Source organism: Myiozetetes cayanensis, unplaced genomic scaffold, assembly GCF_022539395.1.
Source record: "Myiozetetes cayanensis isolate MyiCay16 unplaced genomic scaffold, myiCay2020 scf6-25, whole genome shotgun sequence".
Classification (NCBI taxonomy): domain Eukaryota; kingdom Metazoa; phylum Chordata; class Aves; order Passeriformes; family Tyrannidae; genus Myiozetetes; species Myiozetetes cayanensis.
The window spans coordinates 39,697,336-39,719,493 of NW_026087853.1; the positions used below are offsets into that span (position 1 = coordinate 39,697,336).

Consider the following 22,158-nt stretch of genomic DNA (forward strand, 5'->3'; position numbering starts at 1 on the left):
AAAGCCCCTCTTTAGTCAGGGTTTTATGTCAGATTAGTCTTTGAGCCCTATTTTCTCAGTGCTTTTGTAAAAAAGGAGGGGAAAAGTAGCAAGCACAATAATTGCCCATAATGGGAACTGGCCTCCTATAGCCTGCTCCTTAATTACAGGAATGGCTTCCAGGCTGTAATCACTAGGGGTCCAGATGGAAGTTCTCCAAGCTCTTTGAGGGACAGAATGTGTCAGTTATTAATTAAACATATGAGGCAATTAGCCTCAAAACTTCGTAGTAAATCACTACAGCTGTGTTACTTTCACTTTTTCCTTTGGTGAGTGCAAGTCAAATGCACAGTGCATTTCCCAAGGGGGTCACAAGAACTGCAGCCAAAAAGCATTCCCAAACAAGACCTTTTTTGTTTTGTAGAAAAAAGTATCTGCAGAAAGCTTGTTTTCAGAAGTCAGCTACTTCACAGTCACATCCCCTCATGAGAGACGATGGATTCTGTCTATGATAGCTATTCACCGCTCAAACTGCCTGGCGTGGAAAGCAGCTGAACTCTCTCTGTCATCCCAAAACAGCAGCCTAAAGTTGTTCTGGTACAGCAGCAGGAGGAAACCATTCCTGTGATTGATGTGGCCCATATTCTGGCATCAGCTATCATCTGTAACTGATTGTTTTGGAGCTTGTCAAGATTTCTATCTTGGTAGACTCCAGCACATACAGGACTCCATTGCTGGTTGGTCAAACATTTGAGAACAAGATGCTGTGTTGCAATTCTTTGTCTATCTCCAAGTTCAGAAACTGGGCCAAAACCACAACAGTTGTTAAAACCCAATCTGTGATTTATTCCAGCATTTGTATTCACAGAAAAAACTCAGTCACATCCAGGCAGCCTGACGTCAGTGCATTGTTAGTCTGCACTTTGCTCTGTGGTTCAGTGCCACAGTTGGAGAGATTCTATCTACAAAAGTTAGTTTCCCTACATGTTTCTCACATGTAGCTGACAAATGATGCAATAAGTCATAATTGACAATAGTAAGAACTGGGTGGTGACCTCAGCCCTGTTGTACTCTAACATATAGAGCTTGTGTTCCCTAATAATAGAAATGTACCTTAACTTAATATGTTTAAGGTTCATTTCAGAAAAGATAAAAAAAAGAAAGAAATTGAAAAAGCAAACCTCACCCCCAGAAACTAAGTCACTTGCCATTATCCACTTTTAGAAAGGGGTAAGTAGGAACTTTCTGCAGGCACCAGTTTTAAGCTGGATTTCTAAATCGGGTACAGGAATTCAAAGAGCCCTGCCCAGAGCAGTCAGAATGTTACAGCACAGGCAGAATTTTCTTTTTCCCTAAAATAATTTTCATTTTCCCAAAAATAATTTAATGCGAAACTCAAAAAATGAAAGTAAATTAACCACAGTAGTACATCTAACCCTTTAGGGTCTCTGACATTCATGAAAGCAGGGAAATTGTTCTGTATATAAAGGGTTACCCAAGAGTAACCTGATTAAAAAACAAGCCTCAAAATCAACCCAAACATCAAAAGAATAATCTCTAATTAAATATGCTGGGGATTTTGTCAGCCTATTACCAAGGTCTTCGTGATCTTTTCTGATTTCCCAGGGCTCAGGAAGGAATAGAGACATTAAACATTCTGTGTGTACTTGGAAGAACAGAAATGAGGAAGAACTAACACAAATTGCTTCAAATTCCTCTGAAGATCTGACACCTTGTACTTACAAAATGGTGGAACTTCAACTTGGTTAACTCAGAACATATTGTCACTGCCAAACAAGCCCCAAGAACACTGTAGCTTTTGTTTTCTGGATGTGAGACTGGCAAGGCGCTTTACCACTTTGTGATGCACAGGTAGACTGCTTTTCTCCTTCAGACCTTTTTTTTGTGGTAATGGTTCTGGACCTCTCTGCCTAATTGCACCCACTTCATCTGTGAAGAGAGATTTATAATGGAACATAATTTTGAGGGATTAACTTTGACGCTGCTACATGGCCCAGGCAGAAGTGACAGCAAAAAATTATATTAGCTGTTGCTCTTGCCAAAGAATAAGAGAGAAGCTTATTACAAAGGCAATCAAACTCCCAAATTAGTGCTGATTTTCACCCCATGCCACTTTACTGCTGTTGATGATGGGAAGTAGCAGCAAATACGAAGCAAAAAGCCATCAGGATCAGCTGTCAATTTTTATTATCGAATGGGGTGACCGAAGTCTTTGTTCAGATACAAATCTTAACGGCAGTGTGAACTGAAGACAGATCACAAAAATAACAGAGCAATAATATGCTGATCAGGATCCTTACCAAAAGGCTCTCAGGGAACTTCTAGTCCAGCGTGTCCAATTCAGAAGGCTGGGAGAGCATACATCTTCTCCCTTCCTCCCTGATACTCAAGAATTCTCCCAGAAGTTGTGTCCAAGGCAAGGATGAACACTTTTGGGAGCCACAGCAACATTTTACCAGCACTACTGTCTCTGTGAAGGTGCACAGCTATAGCACAAGCAGCGCTTCCTAACCCACAAGGCAGGGCTACTCCCCATCTCTCATGTCATCCCCCCAGAGTCATAAGAACACTTTCAGCAATTTGGAACCATCAGTGGGGACTGTTCTAGCCACAACCACAGCTTGAGGTTTTTAAATACGTTGTTTAACCCACTGAGACTCCAGTACTAAGTGTAACGTCAGCCATCGTGCTTACACTCACAAAAACATATAGGTAGGAGAACAGACCTCCATCTAGACTTTCTCTGCCACAAGTTTCTTGGAACAGAGTGCAAGTGGACAGGACATTCACTAGGAACAAGGTGTGAACTGTGGGGCTTAAAATATTGCCAGTGCTGTGATTCACAACCATTATGATGTCACTAACAGATATAAACCACTATAAGAAATGGAAGAGAAATAAATCTGGAAAAGCAAGATAAACTAGGCCCCTTCTTAGTATTCAAAAAAATAAAGGAGGATTCTTTGGGATCTGTCCTCTGAGAAACACCCAAAAGCACATGCCAAACTTAAATATATACAATATGATGTACTTAATAGAAAACAAGGCTAGAAACTCTGCTCTGGAAAGGCAATGACACGTTGTAATCAGAAAGTTCACAGTCATCACACTTAGCTTCATGTCAAAGGATCCTGACTCCCCTGATCACCTGAACAGTTTTCTGTTCCCTGTGCTTTCCTACTTATGCAATTAGTTAAAAACTTATCTCCTTTCTCTTTTTATGCTTTAAGAGGCAAATTCTCTGATGGAAGTGTCTTGTAGACTCAAGTGCCCATTTACACAAAATAATTTCTCCTAAAGTTTTCTTTCAAAAGCAGGTTAATGCCTTCCTCAGCTCTCACTGAAATCAGCTGTATTTCTTCTACCAAGTTGCAAGCTGGAGCTGTCTTAACTCAAATGGTGTGTAGATACGTAAAGTTTGTCCATAGTTTTCACAGATCCTCTCAGTATTAATCCAACCAACCAAAGATTGTTATCACAGATAATTGAAGACCCATAAAAAATGAGACAAATCTCCTTGCAACATCTAAGAGTTTACAAGTAAAGTATTTCTTCTTATTCTTTTATTTTTTGCTATTCAATACTATGCTTCCGATGAGAATTAGTTGTTGACCTCTGTGATAAATCTCTCCATATAATCTCTCTTAAAACTACTATGTAGCAGACTCATTACCTCTGTTCACACTATGCATGGCGATTCTTATAGCTGAGTAGAACTAGTTTATGGTGAACACTCGATTATCCCAACATCTCCAAATGCTACTGAAAGGCAGCATGGCAGTTGGAGGTGCCAAGGCAGAGACTTATCCTTAGATCAACTCCAATACAAGAACACCTCGGTCACATCACATAGTCCTGAGCATGGTAAGACCAGGCTGACAATCTGGGCCTGACAGCTCTGTGACATCCCTTCTGTTCACTTGCTAATAGAGTATAGAAAAGCTTTTTGTGGTAGCTGGCACAAGCCATAACAGTAATTTGAGATAAGCTTGTGCTCCACTTACTTTGTTAGTGTTTGGTTTAATGGAGTACTTCAATAAATTTTCAAGGTAGACCCAACTCACCAGGGAATGCTCAGGTTAGACAGGAATGAATCCTTTAAGGATTCAAACACCTACTTGGTAGTTTTCCGGAAGAGTAACTGTGACTCACCACTCTGCAAACTGGTGGGTCAGTCCAAGGTACTGCATGAGGGGAATACTAGACATATATTTAGAATTATGGCTTCAAAGTTGTTATTACGCAGTGAATAAGCAGTACTATGGGTGACAGATGGGAGGGTTGCATTAAACAGGGCAGATGAAGCCATGAGCTGAGGGAGGTAAGGGAACAAATACATGGTTGTACCGCAGGCACTGTACAGGACTAACACTGGGGAAAGGGAGCAGGCAGGAACTGCAGCTCACTAGCCCCTCCAGAAGAATCTGCTCCCAACCTCCAAAAGCCTGCTTTTCATAAATCAGCCAACAGGTCCTTAATGTACAACTTCGCCATCAACACCACGACATGGGGGGTGATGCATCTAATCAAGGAGGGCTCCAAAGTGCTGCGCCAGCAGAGGTATCTTAGTAAATTACAAAACTCTCCTCTGTACCATTACAGAAGAACAGCTGGAGACAAGATTCTGAATATGAATGGATCACAAAGGAAGTGAACACCATATAGGAATCCATACAGCAAAGCATATTTAATGTGTGGATAGCTGTGGTGTCTGATAACATGAGAGCCCGTTAAAGGACCAAAGGGTGCCAAAAATATACTTCAAGTGAAAAAACCAAAACATAACCACAACAAAACCCACAAGAAGTCACACATGTAATGGAGAAGGGGTAAAAAAATAAATTCCTGTGCATAAGGCCATAAACCATACAAAGGGGCCTTCAAGACCAAAAGCACTACTGCTGGACATTCGCATCTGTGGTATGTCAGCAGGGCCAAATAAAATACACCACGGCTAGGTCCGAGTAAGGTGATATGGCATCACTGTGGGAAATGCAAAATCAAATTCTAGCAGCAGTATGGCCACACCATCCTACACATCTAAGGCTCTGTTTACTAGATGCCCTGATGTAGTTATATTACTTCCAGTTCCAGAAGCACTTTTCTAAACACTGTCTCTGGCATATCTTTAGTGCAGTGTAGGCAAATACTTTTAAATAGCTTTTCTATGTCTTTCTATTTCTCTTCCTCTCTTTCTGCAAGTCTGTTTCTCTCTTTGTAAAAAGGAGAGCGACATCAGTTAAGTCATCCAGCAAATAGAAGTGGTTATGATTGCTGCTAAAAGGAACACTACAGCCATGAAGCTACCACAACAGTTAGTGATCTGAAGTCCAATGGAGCAGGAAGCAGCAAACTATGCAATAAGTTTTAGAGAAGCACGCTGAACTAAGCACACTGCACACACATTAGGCTAGAATAAGCTGTGGCCATACCAAATTCAAGGCCCCCAAGATGACTTTTACATGTGCCTGCAAGAGCCTGCTTCGTTCAACACCTTTTCAGCCTGATTGAATCAGATGGTCTCAGTGGTTCTCACACAGGAGGCATTCAAGTTCAGCAGCTATGAGCACTCTCTTCAGCGGTATACCCTTGCCCTTTAAGCTTGGTTGAGGTATCACACTCAAAAGCTATAGAGCTTCACTAAGCTACCCGGGAATACAGGTCTGACTGAGCCAGACAACATCTCTACAGCAGCACCACCACTAAGGGCAGGATCACATTTTGGTTTTCATACAGGGCTGGTCATAAGAGCTGGTAACCCAGAGCAGAAATCAGGAGCAGTCTTTAGCAATGCTGGCTCTGGCACAGACTTCTTATCTATGCACCTCTGCTTTGGCAACTCCTGTGGCAGCCCGTGGTACCTCTGTATCTCAGCTTTCTCACCCACATAACAGGGGGACCACACATAATTTCTGTGTCTCTCTGGAATGCTGCATTACCTATGGTTTGCTTACTGCCACAAACAGACCAAATAGTACATTTCCTCAGGTAAGCACATCAACAGAAAAGTTCTAGTCCCAACTTGAAGGATATATGAAAAGTTAACATCTTTGAGCCTCCTTTATACCCACCAGCAAAATCCACCCACCCCTGTGATTTGCTTTGAAATAAGGGAAAAAGCACTAATTGTTCAGAATTATTTGCTGGCTGAACACCTAAGAGTATTCATTCTCTGCAGACATGAACTTGCTCTGTCCCAGGGCTTGGGAAAGTACCAGTTCCACGGCTGCATATCACTATCTTTCGAAAGCCTCACCGAAGCATGCACAACATGAACTTGCCTGACTGAACTTAGACTTTAAACCAGAACAAATATATTACTGTGAAATGCACAAGACCCGCCTGAGCAAGTTACTTCCAGATGATTTTCCCGTGAACATCTAACAAAACTGGAGTTTACATTAAATATAGACTGAGGATTTTCTTTCTTTTGGGGTAATCAACATCTGAGTTCCTCTGCCCCAGGAGGTACTGGCACAATCCACTCTGATTAGACTCAGAAGGGGGAGCAAACAGACAATTACTCTGATAACAATCTTATCTGAGGACAGAAATGAGATTAGTGGCCTAACTGCAGTGATTCTTCCCCAGATACACTGTTAAAAGGACTGACTAACTCAGCATGAGACAGAGAAGGAATTTCCTTGTGGAGCCCGTTGGCAAGTAAAGTGAGGTGCAATTCTTCCCCTACTGGTCCTTTTCCAGTAGAGAATTATCTGTTAGGACCAAGTGGCCATGAGCAGCACATGGTCCACGTTAGATTTCTTCCTGATAATGGAGCAGCTGGGCAATTTCTTCCTTTTAGTTTTCTTCTGCTACAGAGAATCTTACAAGTAAAAAGCAGTGAGAAAGACAGGACCCCACCCTGTCAATAGGGAACATCTCCATCCTGCTGGTCCTCCTATTTCATTTTTGCAAGTCTACTTTCAAAATTCTCAGATGGCAGAGCACACATTAGCTTTCCATGAACTTAATGACTAATGTTATTGTGAAGGCCTCCTTAAACAGTTTAGATTTTACTCCTCTAAGTTGACCCCATTCATTTTAGTTATTCCCTTTACAATAGCCAAACTACGTCCTCTCCTGGTGGTTCACAGCCTTCAGATGTCTGCAATGATATTAACAGAACTTCTCCACGATAAGGATCCCAAATAAGTCTGCACATTAATCTCACAAAGACAGGATAATTAATATAATAACAGGACAGAAGCCAAACCACTCAGAAGGTTGCTTACACCATGCCTACACCAACAGGTTTACACAAGGGTCTTATAATTATTCCCTGCAATGGACACCTTAGACCAGTCTTGAGATCCCAATTTTGTTTCTGATAAATTCAGATGCTGTAAACTCTGCTCTGCTGCTGGAGAAATGTGTGGGTGTAGGGAGAGGGGGGGTATCTTCAGCAACTGAGCTATAAGTTTTGTATCTCCAATACTGCTTCATGAACTCTTTTTGTTACCCAGTTGCAGGAAGAGGACAAAGACCTACAAAACACAGATTCACCAGAAATGCTATGCCCAAAAGGAATAACAATTTCAGCTGGGTAAATCTGGGTCTGGGTAAATCAAGCTGATGGCAATTTGAAAACTGATAAAAGTGCTAGCAAAAAGGCAGAGGGGTAAATTTTCTTCCTGCAGTATGTGACAGCATCGTGCTTCAGTATTTGCAGTTTTCTTTACACATCTATTTAGACTGAGATGAATAACCTTATAAAAATACATAAGTGAGCTGCAGAAAAAATGGGGCAACTGCTATATTTCTGCTTTGGTGATCTGAATCCACAGCATTTATTTAGTTATAATCCTTCATATAGGAAGTTTATTTATATAGACAGGGATTTCTGAAATTCTGCAGGATTAGTCAATCTACAGCATTCTCAGTGCACGAATTTTAGCATCAGAGTTACACTGCCTGGATATTCAATGCCTAGAGTAAATATTTGGGCTGATGAAGGTTAAACAGATTAGTCAAGATGAAGCCAGGGTTCTCTGCTTATTTACACAGAAGCTTATTAAATATTGCTGCTATTCATTTAAGAAGCCTAGTTTAAAAGAAAAACCCACAAAAGCAACAAACAAAATATACTTACCCAACCTGAAGCGAGACAGTACCAAGATTTCTATCATCTTCAGCCTGGGTATGCATGTGACAAAGCCACACACTGAATCACAAATCTCACACTCCTTGGCCTCCTTATGGGAAACATGCAGAGGAAACAACAGCTTCAGCACAAGCTTGCTGCTCGAGTTTCAGCTGCACCAGGGAAATGGGATAAACAACACCCCTCCCGGTTCTATTCAAAAACAAGAGGGAAATAATTGGTGTGAAAACCATTTGCAGTTCAGTTACACTTTTGAGATGTGAAGAGGCAGTTATGCACAAGGCTGTCTGAGACCTGATCAAGTCCATAAATCCTACAGTGGAGAGGATTTCCAAACATACTCAGCAAAGCCACACATCAGCTTTCATCAAAATCAGCAATAAATTCCCCTCCATTACAGGCAGAATGGTGTTAAACTAGGTCCTACTCCTAAGCCCACCTGCTGTATCCCCCGAGCTTGCAGTGACATTTTTCTGTGGCGTGTCAAATGCCTGATTCAAAGCCCCTCCACTGCAAATAGGTTTTGGATCAGTTGGAGAAGGATCAGTAGTTAAGCATTAGAGCCAGAAAGCAAAACTTTGATTTCACTCTTTGATAGTGACAAGCCAGGCATGCCAACAGGTATACAGCTACCACAAACTAAAAGGTTGAGGAGTAGCAGGCAGGCATTAACTCACATTTCTGTCCATTTGTTAAGTTTCAATTTCTGAAAAAAAAAATTTATTTAAAGGAACAGACATTAAACAGTTTTCTATTAAGGCATCAGGAAAAAAACCACTTGTCTGCACAAAACTACTCCCACTTGCTGGCCTTCCAGCCTTCATTACTGTGCACCATCCAGCCCCACTGAGGTTGTGTTTTGTTTACCATGCTCAAGAAAATTTGCATGCACATTTTAGACACTTTGGAAGAAGAAAAACTGCCTCCCGTCCAATCCACGTTTACTCTGAACAGATGTAACATTCCTAAGAAGCTCTCAGCTGACTGCCTTTGAAGTCTGAAGAAAAGGGGGGTGGGGGGAAGGAGAAAAAAAAAGCTCGACCTTGAAAGCTACATTTCTTCCCTTAAAAGAAGTAGTCTCCAGGGAACTCTTGTGCGAAATAAAAAGCAAATTCTCCAGATCCTTATCTCATGCTATTTTTGAGAGGCTTTTCTTTTGTTCCTTTGCTTTTGTCATATTTTGGATTAAAGGACTTTCACAGACACGGCACACGTGCAAGTGGACCATTCACCATACTGAATTTGTGCCCACCATTCCAGGCCAGGGCAACTGCTCTCATTTCAGCTTTTCCTTTTCAGGAAAAACACAGCCCAGCCTCAGAACCAAGCATGACAAGGAAGATTTTACGACAGGCAGCTTGCAAAGAGGAGTTCTGCAAAGGTAAAGCATTGACCCAAAGTGAATTCCCACCCACAAGCACTCCCACAGCACATCCCAGTCCCGCCTTGTGATGGATCGGGGTCTGGACAGCACGCACACAGAACACAGTCTTACACACAGATAGCCCAGGGAGCCACACTGTAACCTCTCACACAGCCACGGCTGAAAATATCATTATTTCATCAGACACAGCTTGCACTTACCCCAAAATTGTCAGTGGGGACTAAGTTAATTTTAACATGGCAAAAAGGGGCTGCTTTTCCTGTTTTGCTTCTCTCTTCTGCTATGTCCTCGGCGTTCCTCTCCTCCTCTCTCAAGCTCAGCTCCTCCTCTGTTTGCCTGCCCTATTAACCTTCTCCATATCCCACCCACCCAAATTTGCACATTATTAGGCATCCAGGGCCTTTTGTTCAGGTCCTTAAACAAAAGCATGGCTACCGCATTTCCTGGCAAGAGGTGCATTATACCCAGCCATCACTTAGGGCAGCTCTAATAGACTCATTTCTCCCAAAGACAAAATCAGGCCACACCAGACAGGCGAATTCAAGGACATGTCCTTTCCCGAATTCCACAGAGCAAGATAAGCCTGTGAGTCTTATGCTTACTTTATCTTAACTAAGAGGCTTGCCCATTTTCCCACTCAGTAAAAAACTAATTATTTACCACTGAGGCAAGGAACAGGTTAAAGTTTCCTCTCTCTTGTCTCAGTTCCCTTTGCAGATTAGGGAAAAACAATGAAGTCTCCGCACTTTGTGATATTGCTAATGCTTCCTGTGGGGATAGCAGAGCTGGCTGAAAAGAGGATTATGATTACAGTTTAAAAGGAGTGTGCACTGTACTGCCGCAAGAGGCACAGGCTTATCAGAAAAGAAACTGAGCTGCCCCCAAACTATGCACGTGGGACTCCTGCCTGCCTTCAGTTCTGGCTGATGGCTCTGCCTCAGATCACACACCAGCTTATCAGGAGTGATAAAGCAGCAGCTGAGCTTGGAGGGGCTGGTGGGGATAAATGAGTAACACAGTGCAAGCAGCTTGCCTACGTTCACCATCAGAACACACAGTAATGTTTACAGATCATCCCACTGCATTCACCTTGCAACAAAACACCGGGCTGGCCAGGGCACAGCAGATTGCAGGGGCTGTACATTCCTGGCCACACTTGGGGAATTTGAAAGAAAAAATGTTGGTGGAGCTGTAGTAGCTGTGGTGATGTTGGCTGGCCTTCTCCAGGCAAGGCTGCAAATCCTTTAAAAAGCACAGCATCATCAGTGAGATCTGCTCCAAGCAGGGCCTTTGAGGTGTAGCTTCAAGTGCCAGTGAAGGGCTTCTGTCAGTCTCACTGCTGAGCACAGAGTGGACTCAGCTGAAGGAATAAAAAATTCCCACTGTGCATTCATAAGACACATTTCTATCACTCTGGGCCCTCTAAGGTACCATGAGCAAGACAGTTTACTCACATCCATACACCTCTACAACCACAAATTGTTTTTTTATAAAACCAAGGCTTTAGCCAAAACAGCGACCAAAATTCTTTGACTCCAAGGAGTGCTTAACCTATGTGGCAGGATGTACCTACTGGTTAGTGCCCTGATCAGTGTGGCACTTTCTTCCCCTTGTACAGTTCAGCCAGCATGAAAGCCTGAGTCCTCTTCGTAGGCACATCCTGACATGTGAGAGGGTTTTGTTGTTGCCATTGGTTTGATTGGGTTTTTTTGTTTGTTTGTTTGTTTGTTTTGGTTGTTGTCTGTTTCTTTTTTAAAGCTCTATGCCTGTGTTAGCTCTTCTTCAAGTAGTTTGTACAACTGATGCAAGCTGAAGTTATCAGTTATTCCCTCTCACCCCTAATTCTGTTCAGAGGGGTTTAATAGCTCCCTATCTGCTTGCTAGAAGGCTAGAACAGAGAGCAATAGGATTAACGCATGTTCTCCTGGATTTTTACAGGCTTAGAAATCTCTGAGCTTCACCCCCACAGGCCTTACCCAGTATGGCACTGGCTCATTGCACACTGCTGTTCTAAGCAGTCTTTGCCACCTCCCACCATACACCAGAAAAACAAGACTGAACTTTCCAACTGGTCATAACACTGAACAAAACAACAGGTTTAAGTTTCTCACAAAGCACTTCCATGAATTGTTGCGTGCTTTAAACCAAGCTACTTGATTCCTGCAGAGGGATAAGGTCTCAGAGTCAGTGAAAGTCAGATGCTTTCAAGTAACCCAAACAAACCTTTGTGTGCTGGTACAGTTCATGCATCTCTGCTAACTAACATCTCTGCATCTCTATCCACTGTTCCTTAACACTAATCTGAGAAGGAGGGAAAGGAGCTGAAAGTCCAAAAATCTGCCTGAGTTATGGCTTTTAAAAACAAACAGAAGCTTTCCCATCAACCTGCCTTCGATCAACTTGTGCTTTAAGGGACTTGTAAGCCCCAGCAGAGACCTGAATTCCAGTTGACCAGTTTGCAATGCTCCCTTTTACTCTAAGAATAATGGGGGCAGAGACACTGCAACATTAAATTCAACTCACTGTTTTTCAAATCTTAAGTCATCATGTGGGTCCTGAGCCTTGGGAATGCAAAGCTTCAGTGTGTCTCTCAATTTCACATGGTGAGAGCCAGGTGACTTAAGGTATGCAAGGAAACCTCATACCTCAGAAAAAATGTCCTGCTTGATGGTGTTTTAAAAATTATCTAAGAAGATTAATAGGATTATTTGAGCACAGGTTCTACATGAGGCAACAGTGAGAGGAATGACAACCTTAGCAAGGAGGACCAACACGGAAGGAGAAGACAAACAGTCCAAAGAAATCTAGTGAGGTGAGGGCTGAATAAGTAGGCTTGAGGAAAAACAAATTGATAAGAGTGGATTCACATCTAGTTAAAGGCACTTCATCATCATCATCTCCACAGAAGAGTCGTTCTTTTGGCAACATGGATATTGAATTGTATCAGAAGCATTCCACAAGCTTTCCACTCAAATCTAGTCAATATGTCTCTGCTCCTTCCAGCATCAGTGGCTCAGGTAGAGACTTGGAGTGACAGTGGCATACATCGTCATACTATAGAGGCCTTTGATACCCTCCATAAACAGGACCCATCCACAGGATGGGCTGTTGATTTAAAACACTGGAAAAGCAGACACACTTTTCCAGGCTTTCACTAGCAGCGATGCAGATAGAAAACCATTTTGCAAATGACAGCTCTTAATGTTTGGGCAGAACCAATCAAAACTGCTATGCAAGAGAAAGGTAAGAAGCAAAGAATCAAAAGTAGTTATACAGGGAAACTTTATACCACTGCCCTGTTTGATAATATAGGGCTGAGCCTGCATAAAGTCTACTTTAATGGATTTAACTGAAGATAAAAGTTATTTAGATAACTCAATGTCTATCTTCCAGTAGGGACTAGGTACACAGAAAATGCATTGCAGCCACAATAAACAGAAGCAGCATCAACAATTCATGTTGAAACATGTTTTCCAATATGGGCCTTAATGTCAAAGGCAGTGATTCATATTATGACCTGTACAGACTCACCAATGCATTCTCACTAGTCATCTCTACCACAGTAACAAAAAAAACCAGGCTAGACTGAACTCCAGGAGCACCACACTTCTGTGGCCTCTTGAGCCTCCTTACCTGAAGGACACTGAGCACTCTCAACACTTTAAACTGAGGAGTACTTGCTGCCTTACTTGTATTTGTCTCACTCTGCCTATACAAACACTTTGGTGTATTAACTTTCAGAATGCAACTTATACATTTCTAAAATCAATCAGAATTCCTAAGCTTTTACAAAAGGAAATGAAAAATATTACTGTCAAACAGCCATCAGACCTAGAAGCCTAGGTGACTTCATGTATTAAAGAAATTAAAAGGCTGCATTTGAGATAGGGATGGGAAGAGCATACACTATCTTGAAAGGCTCCGATTAAAGTGCTCTAAGTATCAAAATTCAATTTCTTTCAGGTTTTGCAAACAACAGCCTTGAGCTGAATGCTGCCAGCCTGCCTGCAGCCTTTGAGGAGATTAGGTTATTACCAGCCAACTACGAGAATCTTAAATCCAGTATTAATCCTAATTCTCATTTAGCCACATCTTCATTGTGAAATGAAAGCTGGCTGTGCATGAACTTGCACATGCATTCTTCCACGTGCAATGATAGGTGTCACAAACAACAGATGCTAAACCTCACGTATGTTTAAGAGACGTGTTCCAACCATGGTTTCCAGAAAATCCTAGTAAAAGAGAAAGACTGGAGCTGGAAAAAGTTTGCCATGCTGGAATGGTTTCTGGGAAATGATGTGAATGAGACAATTTTCAGACTGAAAGCTTTTATCAGTCAATAACAGGAGATTTCGGTCCTGGCTTGGAAGAAAACAGGATGCACAACCAAATCACAAGAACACAGAAGCACCTGTGATCTCGACTCCATAATCATGCTGCAGTGGTGTTGGCAGCATCGCTCCACTAGTACCAAACCACTGGGACCACAGAAAGCACTGCCCATCACCATGATCACAGTTACTGTCAGGTTTTTCGGGGTAAGAAACTCAGTGTTTCCTCTGAGCAAGCCCTTGTTCCCCTCTCCTCCTAGAGGTTCTGAAGCTTGCATGGCCCACCTTGGCACCCTCAGACTATGACCTCCAGGGAATCAGGTCAGACCAAGCAGAGGCTTTCCCACTGCCCACCAGAACAAAGGCATCTCCTGCAATTCTTAATCTCCTCAGGCTGAGCTGACACAGCCTTGCTACAAAAGCTTTTGCTAAAGTTAGGTCTTCCTAGTGTAAAGACCAAGGAGCCAAAGTGCTATCCTATGTCCTTTCCAACATCATTTTACACCAATTCTGTTTCAAATCCCATTATAGAAGTCAAACTAGGCATGGCTTCAGACTCCCAAGCTTGCTGAATCATCCCTGGCAAGGTCAGATCATTCAGTACCATCTTGTATTCCTAAACAAGGAATACTAATCCCAAGGGCAAACAAATGAAAGTGAGGACAGACTGCTGCTTGACCTGCTATCAAATGGGAAAATTCATTTAAAAAGAAGTTCTCACGGATATTTGGATAAAAAAATATTAATTTTTCCTTTGTTTAAAGAACAAGAATTCATTGCAGATGAAAGGAACCTTTCAGGAAACACATTCCAAAGAGAACAAAAGTGTGTCTGGCACCACTGCCTGTTACAGGCAAGAGAATCTCCCTGCTGGCAAGGGAGTCAACATCTGCTGGAAAAGGCAATCTGTTTTTTTTAAGTAGGTCCTGTAATTGCAGAAAACCTCTACTTCCATCAACCCCAAATTCAGCCACCTGAACTTCCCAAACTAAAAATGTGATGAGATTGAGGACTACATTCTTTAACTGGGGGCACAGCTACATTTCCTTCTCTTTGCAATTGGCTACTACATATTGTTTGGTCACTGGGACACTCAAGTGGAGGTCCCAATAAAGTTGTGGTACTCTGCAGTAACCGTAGGCTAAGCATCAGCTGAGTTGTGGTAATTCTCCATGTGCAGGCTCACCTCCTGGAGCTGATGTGAGGTAATTTAATTTAGCAATGATAGAGTTCAGCTAAATTACATTACCTTTGATTTGCCATGGGCTAAGACCACACACATGGACAACAACCGCAGCTCATCCAACAGCAGGTAATTTGACTAAGTGCCTGGCTTTGGGAATACTGCAGACTGGTTCATATAGACTTTAGCCTAATTCAAGCCAATAGTTGATCCAAGCACTTTCTCTTTCCCAGAAGGTGTCCTACCTGTCATGCTGGTGCATGTCCTGGGGCAAGGTGTCTTCAATCCTGGGAATCTAGAAACACAGAGATTCTTGGTGGAAATAATTACTGCTGCCCTGAAGACTGAAATCTTTCAGAGTGCAACAACTCCAATAGGAGAGCATAGGTATGTCCAATCTGAGCAAATGGAGAACTTTCCCTGTTTACTCTCATGGGCTGCATCCCCTAGAACCCTTCTCCCCTCAGAAACATGGTACATGCAAAGGATCCACAGCCAACTGCTGTAAGGTGGCAACTTTCAAGTTTTAGACTGTGGTTTCTGTTAAATCAGCATTTCAGCACCCCTTCTTTCCTCATCCTGTCAAAAGAAAAGAGAATTACAGCTTTATAATTATGCAGGCCTTTCAAAAAAAGAAAGAAGCTAGAGGTTCCTATTCTATTTCAAAATAAAATGAACACCTAAACTGCTTTCTATCAAAGAGGATAACCCATTCCCTTCCAATAAACACCCTTAACAGACCATGCCTGCATATTCCACTGCCACTTTGGCCAGCCCAGCAACCTGCTTCACAGGCTCATCCGAAGAGCTGTCTCCACAGGGTATGTTTCTTCGGAAATAGTAGAGGATTTTGTTTTTCATTTGTGTTTAGTATTTAATCTGCAGAGATTAAGTGCATACTTAATCACAAAAGTGACACTGACATGTCATATACATACACCCCACTTTAAATCCTACTTTTCCCACTGTTAACACCTTCATCCTCTGGCATAGAAGGGGAGGTTGTGGTACAAGAACGCAGCTCAGGCTCCCTTCTCTTTGCACATACAAAACCTCAAATGCAAAATACAAAGCAGTTTCACAGTTTAAGATTTCTGTCTGCAAAACAACCATGGGCACAATGAGAGTCATCTATTTATGCATGCAACCTTAAATTTTCAAGATTAAGCAAAATGTACTTTCTGTGAGAAATAGATAACTAAGTTAGAAAAAGGTACTGAGATTTTTTTTTTCCAGTGATCACACACATTTCAGGGGGGAATAAGTCCCTATTTAAAAAGTATTGTTTGCAATACTAAAGCCACTCATTGAGAAATGTAAGAATCAGAGAGAGAAGAGTCCACTAAAAACCGCCTTAAAATATGCATGAGATTGACAAACATTTTGTAACAGTCCATGTTGGAAAAAATACAAGGGGGTGGGGTGAATATCTATTTCTTCTTTCAAATACATAAATAGACACACACTGACTCAAAATAATAAATTTGCTAAAAGCCACACAGGAAATCATGATCAACAAAATTCTTAGTGCACTATGCACCAGCCATATTTTCACATCATTTCAAACAATCCAACTTAAAACAGTTTTCCCTAAAGCTGATTTCCCCAGTGTCCTATCCAATCTAGCTTGATACCCCAAGCAATACAACACCACAACAGTCATGCCATATGAGAAACGAAAAACCTATTCCTCTTCACTGCTACCCAGTCTCTGCCTTATTCCATCTGTGTCTCCCTAGTCCCAAACCCAAACAAATCCCTGTAGCAATCCTTTTCATACTGCCTGCCCTTGCTCCTGCCCTCAGGTGGCACATGTTGGCAACCATACTCTTCAGCTGCAAAATGGAAAATACTGATGCTTTGAAGATATGAAGAGAGCTGGCAGCTCATACTTAATAGTAAATATGCCTTAAAAATAATAAATAAATAACATTACAAGTTCACTGAAACCTGAAAGCCATAAGCTTAATGGCAAAAATAGCCCTGCAGCTCAGTGATTCAGGCTCTCCTGAGGGCAAAATTGCCTGGCTAGTCCTGATTAAAAAGATAAGCACAGACAGACCCATCGCTCTAACATATTTCAGAGTCAGCTAAAGGAATGACTGAGCCTCATGGGTTTAATAACACTCACAATTTCAGTTATTTATATCATCAGTTATCCAAGTATTTACCTGGCTCCAAAGCAGAACACTAACATAATCTCTCTAGAGTTGAATGAGATATTCCTAACACGTCAAAAACTTCAGCCAAAAACCTAAATAAATGGAACAGCCGTTCCTCACAGATACAGACAGTACCCCCTAAGGAAGATGCCTGGTTGCCTCCTGCACAGACTTAACCAGCCCAGCCACTTTGGGCAGCAACAGCAGAGCAGCCACAGCAGCACAGAGCGACAGTAAACAGTATCTGCTCAGCACCTGAGACAAGCCTTGCTGCCCAGGTCACAGCAGCCATGGAGAAAACACTCCCAATGCTCTGACCTGTGTCTCCACCCAGAGCCCATGTCTTCCCTTGCTTAGGATGGTGAGGCAAGATACCCAGGAGAATCAGAGTCTCCTTGGTGAAAAACTGGAGTAAGCTGGGGACATGCTATAGGACACTCGTGTGTCCAATCTGCGCAGGTAGGATGGTCCATCCTGTCCCAGAGCCACTCAGGTATGTGCTTGACTGACAAGTTGCTCTGATGGTGTCAGACCTCCCCATGTCTTAGCAGCCACACAGACTCTTCCACAACAGAGGTGTCCATGACACTGCAGGCAGGGTGTATGTCCCAAAAACCAGGTGGGGAAGCAACAGGACTCCACACTGCTACCTGAATCACCCCAGAAGGAGCTGCAGGAGTCATCAAGCCACAGCAACCTGGTGCTGGCTTCACTTTGTTTTTGAGGGGGGAGGTGGGGACCAGAGGGGAGCTTCTCAACCCTGTGCTAGCCTTTCCTGCAGGGTGCTGGTTGCAGGGAGTACCTGACCTACCCCACACCTGCAGATAGGCTCAACTATGCATACAGAATTGGTCTGTATCACTCTTCCTTATCACTGGGAGAAGTTGTGGCTAATAGATGAAAAGCTACTTAAAACTTAATTTCTGGCTGAACTGTCCTTTTGCTGTTGAGTAGCATCATTTTCACTTCCCGTCCATCAGCTCGGTATGTTGAAAGGGTTAAACAAGACGGCAGAACCATTAGCATTTTGACAGCTTTCCACACATGTATAGCAAAAAGTCTTTAAAATTCATTGCACTGAGATAATCCTTCAAGTCTAGCATTTCCTCCTCAGCTTGAGGCAACCAACTGGTTTTCCTCCCCTTAATACCTTAATAGAAAGCTCCAAGGAGTTGCCAAGCTAGAAGTCTCAAATATGCTTGAGAAAAGCAGAGTCCTGAAGTTCAGGAGAAGCCATGTAAAATGTCTGGGGTTTAATTAAGAAACAGCTATAGGGGCATCATTTTAGATACTGCAACCCCCTAGAGATCCTGGCTTCTGTACATCACAGCTCACAACACATGCACACACTGTTTTCCTTCCAAAATGCTGAGCAGACACAGCCCCCACTAATTTCAGCTGCCATGGAAGTTACTCAACATCTCTGAAGAACGAACAAATTAAAAACCTTAACCCTGATTCCACACAACCTTAGGGACCTGAGCTCTCATCAAGATCAAGGCTGAATTTTTTTAATACTATTACAATCTTGAGAACAAAGCTGTGATTTTAAACTGCACAATTGGCACTAACAGTTAGCAGCTCCACACCTGTGCCTGGGAAGTGGTTTTTGTTGTTTGTTTGATTTTTTTTCTTTTTTTTACAGAGCTGTTTTAATAGCTCCGAATCACTTTCTCAAGGAAGCACCCAGGAGTGCCTCTGGGCAGAGAAAGCAGCCATCTCACCTCGTGGCTTTGATTAGGATTGCTGGCAAAAAACAGGCAAACGCTTCAGCACCACATCACTCCTCAGATACCTCTAAATGGTAGGACTGAAGGAGTCACTAACTTGATAAGGACTATTAGGCCTGATTATATCCCCTCTGCAAACACTATTTTGCAGGGTAAACAGTCTGAAAAAGCCAGCCTGTTCAAAGGAAAATGCTTTTTATAAACCTGTGCACTTCTAAGGAAAATTAACAGGTCACGAGTTGACATTTAAAAGAAAGCAAGAGTAGCAGAAAGTGCACTGCAGTACAATGTGGAAAAAGGGTGTTTAGATACCAGGGCCACCACCTGTAGTCTCCCACACTCTAATGTATATTCCAAACCATGAAATATTATTTGGCTGAGGTAAGAACTTCCCCTCCCCCCCCTAGTTCTTCCAAAACTTAAGGAGATCTTTGTTTTCTATGAGAAACAACCAACAACACAACCCTTCTCCCTTCACCTCCCCAAAATACCCAAACAATCCACAAATTGATTTACAGAGAAAAAAGGTGTTCTATCCAAATTTAGTAAATGCACAATTAACACAGGCAAAAGAAGAAAAGGCCTTAACAACATACCACTGAGTTACTTGGGACATTTGGCTCCAAGAGCACAGCGAAGCAAGCCATTTATTTAGCTGGGAAAAGTCTTCCTATAATACAAGAAGTACTCCCTTCCCATTTTTTAAACCTGAGATGTATTTTCTAGGAGTGAAATTTGGATAGGTGCTAGTCTCTTATTTTCTAGTCTGTTACAACTTCCTTCAGCAAGTTATTTAGATTTCACATACATCAGTAAAATGGGAATTCTCTGCCTCAAAAGGTGCTACAAAGATACAATCCATTTGCAACTGAGAGATGTTCAGATAGGATGGACCACACAAAAAGTCGATAAAGAAGTGGTAGATAATCACTGTGACAGGAAACAGAGAGGCTACATCTGCCAGAAAAATTCTGATCAACTGACTCATTCTGGTGGGCTAGTACACGGCTAGTTCAGATGCCTGCCCAATCTGTTCACTCAGGCATGCTGCACTGTTTCATTATCCACCAGTCAATCTCTGATTTATATCTAGGGCCATACACACAATAACAAATGCTACTAGCAATGCAAATCCTCTTTCAAACACATTTGCAGTAATCGGAAGGGTGAGAAAGTTACCTTATCATCAGTTCCAACAACTACATCTGTTTCACCACCTCCTTGCTAAACAGCAGCATATCTGGACAAATCCTTGCTTTACTAGGTAGAATTCATCCCAAGGAAAAATGTTCAGGGACAGTGGAACAGGAAAGGGAAAGGTAGTGACAAATCTTGTCCATGCCTACAAAGCTGCAAGATAGACAGACTCAGTCAGTCTTACATTTAATCACATTTCAATTAAAAAAATTAAAATAAATCAGCTTTTGGTCCTACTCCACACCATTGCACTTTGTGAAGAATCAAGGATTACAGCTGAAGATTGCAGTTTCATGTTAAAGGACAGTCTACAGGTGTAGACTGTCCTTTAATAGGAAGAGAAGAGAAACAGATCCCCTACATGGCTTCTCTTGGGCTCCTTCAGCTTTGAGTGACAAGTCCTAGATGGTGACATTGAAGTCTACAAGGATACAGCTCCATGTATGAAAAGGATTTTGCAAGCCAGTCTTAGGAACAGCTGGGGCATGCAGCCCTGCCCTTATGGAAAACCCTTCACAACAGTATCCTAGTGTAGTCTGACTTTTCTTCAACAGGATGAATTTGCAGTGCAGCTCAACCATACATCTAAGTTCTCAGCTTACTGGAACTATTCTCAGAGTAACCTGACTTTTTGTTTTAATTCACCATCCCTGATTCAGAAGAGTCTTACAAGCTTGCTTTTCCCAGTAATTTAATTATGCTTAACAAATGGGCAGAATATGGATCTGAAATGTTCATTCAGTGATTGGAACATGCAAACTGACTTTTTTGGGCAAAAGATCTAGTCCTTAAAAAGGTCTCATATCATTCCCAAATGACAGTTAAGAGCATAGTCAAAGCTTCTGAAGAAAGGTAGCAACTTACCTTTATTTTCCTGGGGATCTATGGAACCTTAGCAATCAGCCTCTTAAAAGTCTTTTTAAAGGTTCATTTAATGACTATAAACAGAAGAAGTAAGAAATTTGTTGATATTTCAGTCACAGATAGAGGTCTTGGATTTGATTAATTAAGAGAAATATTTTCTTTTCTTAGATCATTTTTATGTGAAAACATACTAAGATATTATTGTAATCTAATATTTGAAAATATGGGCTTTTTATTACCAAAACAAAATAACAAAACAAAAAACCAAAACCCACCAAACAAACAAACAAACATAAAAGCAAGGTTTAGGGTGTTTTTATTTGTTCTTTTAAACACTGTATCTGGGCTCTGCATCTCTGCCTGTAGACAGATATATTGGAGCTCATCTCACATTCAGGAGTGCTTTGACATTATATGATTTCCAGAGCTGACTGTGTGTTGTGAATTCTTCTCTGCTGCATCCAAAAAAAGCTATATGGTGATTCTGGTTCTGATTTCCATTAAGCCAGGCCTTTCACTGCTGCTTTTGTGTGCTATAAACACACCTTATGCCTCCTACTTTACCTTGAAGGAGGAGTGAAACCAAAGAGGCAAGCTCAGACTTCTCATCTACCACAGGTTGAACACAAGTCTTAAAACAGGTTAGTGGAGGCCATCTGAGGATGCACTTGGCTTCTCTGAAACAGGAAACTCTCATTATTTAAACCTCAAATATACAGTGAGGGCCTGGAATGTTTTACCTTTAATAGGAGTGCTTTGTCTTTGCTTGTGCAGTAATGAAGCTTGAACCCTCAGCCTTTTCTACCCTCTCTTCTTTAAAAGAAGCCAGAACAAAATATAAAGTAAATGCAGAGTGGCATTCTCATATAATCAGAACTGCAGTGTTCACCTCAATCTTGCAATCCCACCTTTTACAACAGAGTGAGCCCCTGAAAGCTCCCCTTGGCAGCCAAGCAGCTCAGAGCACATCAAGGTTCAGGTGGCTGAGCTGCACTGGAATAACCAGATTCAGGGTCTTGAGTGCTGCAGAGGACAACCACAGAGAACAAACGCCCTCACCAAGCACACACCCAGCTTAGCTGAGATCCTCTCATAACTTTCTTCTTATCTCCTCACTCTCCAAGGAGAATTAAGAAAGGATAGAGAGGACAGCTTTCCTCTCTGTAAAATGGGGGAAAGAAGAAATTGAAAGAGGTCTGTTAC

At 42.0% G+C, this 22,158-nt stretch overlaps 1 protein-coding gene across 3 annotated transcripts in view; it reads right to left on the reverse strand.

The window, feature by feature from the left end:
• Positions 1-22,158, reverse strand: part of TSPAN18 (tetraspanin 18) — a 117,109-nt gene that overhangs the window by 84,189 nt on the left and 10,762 nt on the right. Inside the window, exon 1 of one of the 3 annotated variants that reach the window (XM_050336398.1) lies at positions 8,093-8,691. The exons of 1 other annotated variant lie outside the window; for it this stretch is intronic. The gene's annotated coding sequence lies outside the window, so the exon portion shown is untranslated. Of the gene's footprint in view, positions 1-8,092; positions 8,692-22,158 lie in introns of those variants that run through there. One more of the 3 variants, XM_050336396.1, reaches the window with a different exon arrangement.